The sequence below is a fragment of the Lynx rufus genome, unplaced genomic scaffold, assembly GCF_022079265.1.
Source record: "Lynx rufus isolate CCGP_SWC_20201006 ecotype Redwood Valley unplaced genomic scaffold, mLynRuf1.p SCAF_27, whole genome shotgun sequence".
NCBI lineage: Eukaryota > Metazoa > Chordata > Mammalia > Carnivora > Felidae > Lynx > Lynx rufus.
This window is the reverse complement of record NW_025814842.1, coordinates 5,765,229-5,770,970: the sequence shown is the minus strand read 5'-3', so window position 1 is coordinate 5,770,970 and position 5,742 is coordinate 5,765,229.

The window sequence follows — 5,742 nt, the reverse complement described above, 5'->3', positions numbered from 1 at the left end:
GCACTTGGGCGATTGTTGAATTCATCCCTGGGCCCCAAGAAGGGTGAATGAGACTTTGGGAATACAGGTGAGTAGCAAGGTGCTCAGGAGAACGCACGAAAGTGACTGGTGCCTGGAATAGACTCATATCAGAAGAAACCCTAAGAAGCCAAGCAGAGCTGCTCCCAAGACTTCACAGTGCATGTGGACACAGTGTGTGTGGGACAAGCAGCTTTAGAGGGAAGCTCCAAGGACAAGAGTGCCCAGGGTGTCCACGCCACCGCAGCCTGCCTGTCTGCTCCATGGCGTGTCACCTGGATCTGGCCGTAACTGACGGAGGCTGTCCCGGCCCTATCTGTGCCTGGTCCCCGCCAGTCTCCCCTTGAGGGATCCCCTCCTGCCCCTCCTGCTGGCGCTGTAAGTCTGGTCACCGAGTCTCTTTGCCTGGCCCAGGGAACGTGTCTCAGCTGGCACCTGGAGCCTTAGTTCTCAGCCTGTTATCTTTCCCGCATTCCCTTCTCCAACCTAAGTCATTGTAAGTGCTGCATAACAACTGTATCACCTCCCGTACACAGGGGCACTGGGTGGGCCCTTTCCAGGGGTGGTAGCCTACCTCCAAGATGGCGCCCCGTGATCTCCACCTCCTGAACACACAGCCTTGAGTAGCCCCACCTGCCTCTGTATCACATCAGGGCTTTCAGAGCCGTGTAGCACAGCAGAAGTAATGCCACGTCCTCCGAGATTAGGTTACGACAGACACCACTGCGGTCAGATCTGCTTCATCACGAGCAGCCCTTTGGAGAGGCCCACGTGGTGAGGACCTGGGGTCTGCCAACAGCCATCTTGAAGTGGCCCCTGCGGCCCAGTCAAGTTTTCAGAGACCACAGCCCCAACCAGCGTCTTAATCACAAGCTTGAGATTCTGAGCCAGAACCACCCAGCTAAGCCACTCCTGGATTCCCGGCCCACAGAACTGGCGAGACAATAAATGTCTGCCTGGCTTCAGACCTTCCGCTTTGGAGTAATTCGTTACACAGTAACAGATAACTGATACACGCATTTTTAGCTCCTTCAGTTCTTGGAACAGCCCAGTGCTGTCCATTGTTTCTCTTCCATCACACAGGCAGGAAACTGCAACTCAGAGACGCGGAGTCCCCGGCCCCAAGTCACCCAGGGGAGAGGTTGTGCAAAGAAACTTGGGCATTTGCATCTATTAGAACCAGACCTCTGGGCCTCCCATCCGCTGACAATCACGCTTTCCTACTCAGATAACATGTCCTCCTCTGAAGGCTTCACTCCTCCAAATAAGCCCTGGAGGGCTAAATTGCCCTTCTTTTATAGATGAGCAAACTAAAGGCTCAGAGAATCGAGATTTTCCCCGGGCTCACACCTGGGATGGAGGGTGCCCCATCAGAACTCAGGCCCTGGTCCGCAGTCCCCTGGCGTCACTGGAAGCTGGGTCCCCGCTGCCCAGAGGAGGCACCTCTTTAGAGCAGAAACCACGCCCGGGTGTCCCCATAAGGGGGCCTGCGTGGCCTCAAGCTCTTCTTCCCCCACCTGGGGCTGTGGGGCCCTGGTGCGACCCTGGAGCCCTGCCTCCACCGCTCTCAACGCCTCCGCCGGTAAAGGCCTTGCAGTCTGGAGTGATGGGAGCACTGTCACCTGCAGGACTGAGCTTTCGAGAAGCAGCTGTTTACTTTGGGTCTTGAATTTTAAAGAGGTTTAAAGTCCGACTTGGACCCTTAGCTCCTGGGATGCCTGTAACCATGGCAGCACCTCGCTGAGCAATAGCAAATATTTGCTGAAGGAGAGAGAAAGAGCCAGGTAGGAAGGAGAAGAGACCTGAGGATATGGGAACGAGGCTTTGCCGTGGGTGCCCGCAGCTGGCTGGGGGCTGTCCCCAGGTCCTCAGGGGGAGGGGGCACTCAGATGCCTCTAGTAATACCCAGGGGTACGTGCCCCACCTCATGCCCCTATTCCCCAAGTCTCTGGGTGAAATATGCCTGCAGGACAGCATGTCCAAGGCCAGATCCTGGGTGGGTCTCCTCTGTGTCAGTAAGCCCCTTCTTTTGCTTGGGTCTCATTTTCCTCATCTGTGAAATGGGAACAACAAACCTGCCTGCCTTTTCAGGGATGCCACGTGGCTTAAATGAATTCCAGCCCCCTGGAACATCCCCATGAGGGATTATTGTAAATATCCCCTCCAGCTGGGTTCCAGGACAAAGGGATGTCGAGATCTCTGGGCCACATTCCAGATAGCCCAGAGAGGGGAAGTGGCTTACTCAAGGCCACACAGCAAGTGCAGCAGAGCCCAGAACCCAGCCACCCGGCCCTGCTGTCATCTCAGGGCATGAGGCCCCCCTGACCAACTGTCACCAGCTGAGTGGCTGTGAATGATGGCATCAGTGTGCTGCCCTGTGGATGTGCTCAGGGCTTAGCCACATTCTGGGTCAGGGCTTGGGGTGTGCCAGGCACGTGGACAGTTTCTGCCAAGTATGTCTCAGCAGAGAGAGCCAGGGAAGCAGAGCCCGTGGCCTTGCACTGCCAGGGAGGGGCTCAGTGTTCCTGCAGAAACCTGAAGAAGGGACCCGGGGCTCTCCCTGTGGGCCGTCCCTGTCACCTCGGGCTGCAGGTTAACGGGTCCAGGTACACACCTTGATTTGTAAGTCAGCCAAAGGCTGCATCTATTTTTAAATTACATCCTAGGGAGTAAAAAAGATTACATCCTATTACCAAGAGAATAATACGTGTAGACCAAGCATGCAGGGTATACTACTAAGAGGCCTGAGATTGAGTCTTGGCTTTTCTGGAAGTCTGGTGCCTCAGTTTCCCCACAGGTAAACGGCCCCTACCCTCGCCCACCTGGGAGTGAGTCTGATTCTTCTCAGGAGACACTGTTCTCAAAGTCTCCTTGCAGCCATCTACACTCTGCCTCCTCTCTCTGCCGGAACACAAATATATGTATTTATTCCTTTTTTCCTATTTCTTGCACCGAAGACTCTTAAAATAGAACAGGAGGTGGGCTGTAAGGAGAGGTCCCAGGCAGAAGTTCCTCTCTGAGGGCCGAGAGGCAGCTGGGTGGGGATACCTGAGCTCAGCCCTCCACCCCCCTCCGCCCCCCCCCCCCCGACACACAGCGCAGACAAGGGCCAGGATCAGGACAGTGTGATTCTCCTGGGCACAGACTCTGTCTGCCACACCTGGATTCCTCCGCTCTGCCAGAGGCCCCGCTTCTAATGGGCTGCTTGGGAACCAGTTGAAGTCTTGCCCTGGGTGACAATGAAGACCCAGTCCGAGGTTCTGGTCCTGCAGAACAGCTCCCCGTGGGGAAGGGCATGGGCATGGCCACATCTCCCAGCGACACCGGCCGGCTCACGACAGGCTGGGGCTGCTGGGCCTCATGAACATGTGCCCAAAAGAAGGTCATTAGAAGGCCCTTCCCAGTCAGGCCTGCCACCCTCCCGGGGCAGACAACTCAGTCATCCCACTGTGTCTGGACAGAGGGGCAGACAACGTCAGAGACGGCAGACAGACCACACTCCTCCCCAGACTACTGAGCACTTGTGGGGCAGGGCTCCTGGAAGCCAGGCCCAGAATTGACAGAGATGTTAAAATAAAGAGACAAGGACATTAAAACAATTATTGTAAATGTTCATTCAATATGTTTAAATTTTTTTCTGGGGTGCCTGGGTGGCTCAGTGGGTTAAGGGTCAGACTCCTGATTTGGGGTCAGGTCATGAACTCAGTTTGTGAGTCCCAAGGAGGGCTCTGCACTGAGCGCAGAGCCTGCTTGCAATACTCTCCCTCTCTCTGCCCCTCCCCTGCACTCACGAGCATACACACACACACACACACACACACACACAAGCGTGCACGCTCTCTCTCTCTCTCTCTCTCTCAAAAATAAACTTAAAAAGTTTTTCTGCTCTGTATGCCCAAAAAGTTACGTGAGGCATTATGAAATAATAAAATATATACACATTGGTTTCTGACCCCAGATCCTGAAACTGAACTCCTAAATACTTTGTCAATTTCCTGGGTGATAGAGCATCTTTTATTTTAATGAGGCAATTCTTGGTGGGTTCCTGGATGGAACTGGTCACAGAGAGACCAAGCCATGATTAGATGCTTGGAAATTTCATCGCTCTACCCTGGAGAGGGGAGATGGGCTGGAAATGGAGTTAATAGTCATGCCTATGTGATGAATACTCCATAAAAATCCCCAAAGTGTGAGGTTTGGAGATGAACACATCCACGTGTCGGGAAGGTCATCGATCCAACTCCATGGGACAGAAATTCCTAAACTTGGGATTCTTCCCCTGTGTGTCTCTCCACCTGGAAGTTTATCTGTTATTCTTTACTATTTCCTTTATAATAAACCAATACATGGAAGTATTTCCCTGCATTCTTGGAGCCATTCTGGCAAATTACCAAACCCAAGGAGCAGGTCATGGGAACCCAATTTACAGCCAGGCGGCCAGAAGTACAGTTGACAACATGGGATTTGTGATTGGTGTGTGTTTTAGGCCTGTCACCTCGCTTCTGGTAGCTTCAGGTGCTCCCTGGCTTACAGATGGCCTTCTCTCTGTGTCCTCACGTTGTCTTCCCCCTGTGCTTGTCTGTCTCTGCACCCAAGTTTCCTCTTTTTATAAGGATACCAGTCATATTGGATTGGGGCCCATCCCAATGACCTCACTTCAACTCCATCTTCTGCAAAGACCCTATTTCCAGATCAGGTCATACTCACAGATCCTGGGGGTTAGGGCTTCGACATATTTTGGTGGGGACATGCATTTCCAACCATAACATTTGGTTAAATGTGAAGACGTTCCTACCTTTCGGCCCAGCAACTGCACTCCTAGGCATTAGCCCTGGAGAAAATTCTTGCAGGTTGCACCAGTAGATATCTGCCATCCAAGAAAGTTCATCGGCTAAGGAACAAATGGATGAATGAGGTTTGGACATTCAAGAAAGACGACACAGTGGTGAAATTTAATAAATTACAGCTACACACACCATCCTGGAGAAATAGCAAAAGTGTCATATTAAGTTATTTAAAAAAAAATCATGTCATAGATGAGCCCATAGTCTGATCATGCAGAAAAGATCTGTGTGGTCAAAACTCCCACCTCCTTCAAATCTTTGCTCAAACACCAACTTCTCAATAAAGCCTACTTAATTGACCTACTTTTTAAAAAATGTTTATTTATGGGGCGCCTGGGTGGCGCAGTCGGTTAAGCGTCCGACTTCAGCCGGGTCACGATCTCGCGGTCCGGGAGTTCGAGCCCCGCGTCAGGCTCTGGGCTGATGGCTCGGAGCCTGGAGCCTGTTTCCGATTCTGTGTCTCCCTCTCTCTCTCTCTGCCCCTCCCCCGTTCATGCTCTGTCTCTCTCTGTCCCAAAAATAAATAAACGTTGAAAAAAAAAATTAAAAAAAAAATGTTTATTTATTTATGGTGGGGGGGGAGAGGAGAGAGAGAGAGAGAGAGAGAGAGAGAGAGAGAGAGAATCCCAAGCAGGCTCCATGTTGTCAGCATGGAGCCTGATGCAGGGCTTGAACCCATAAACAGAGAGACCATGACCTGAGCCAAAATCAAGAGTCAGATGCTTAACCGACTGAGCTACCCAGGTGCCCCCCATCAACCTACCTTGCTGAGAAATCCCCACAACCACACTCCTATTCACCCCACTCCACTCTACTAGTCCTTTTCCCAGAGCACTCACCAACTCCTAACAAATTCTATAATCTGTTCATGCAAGCATCT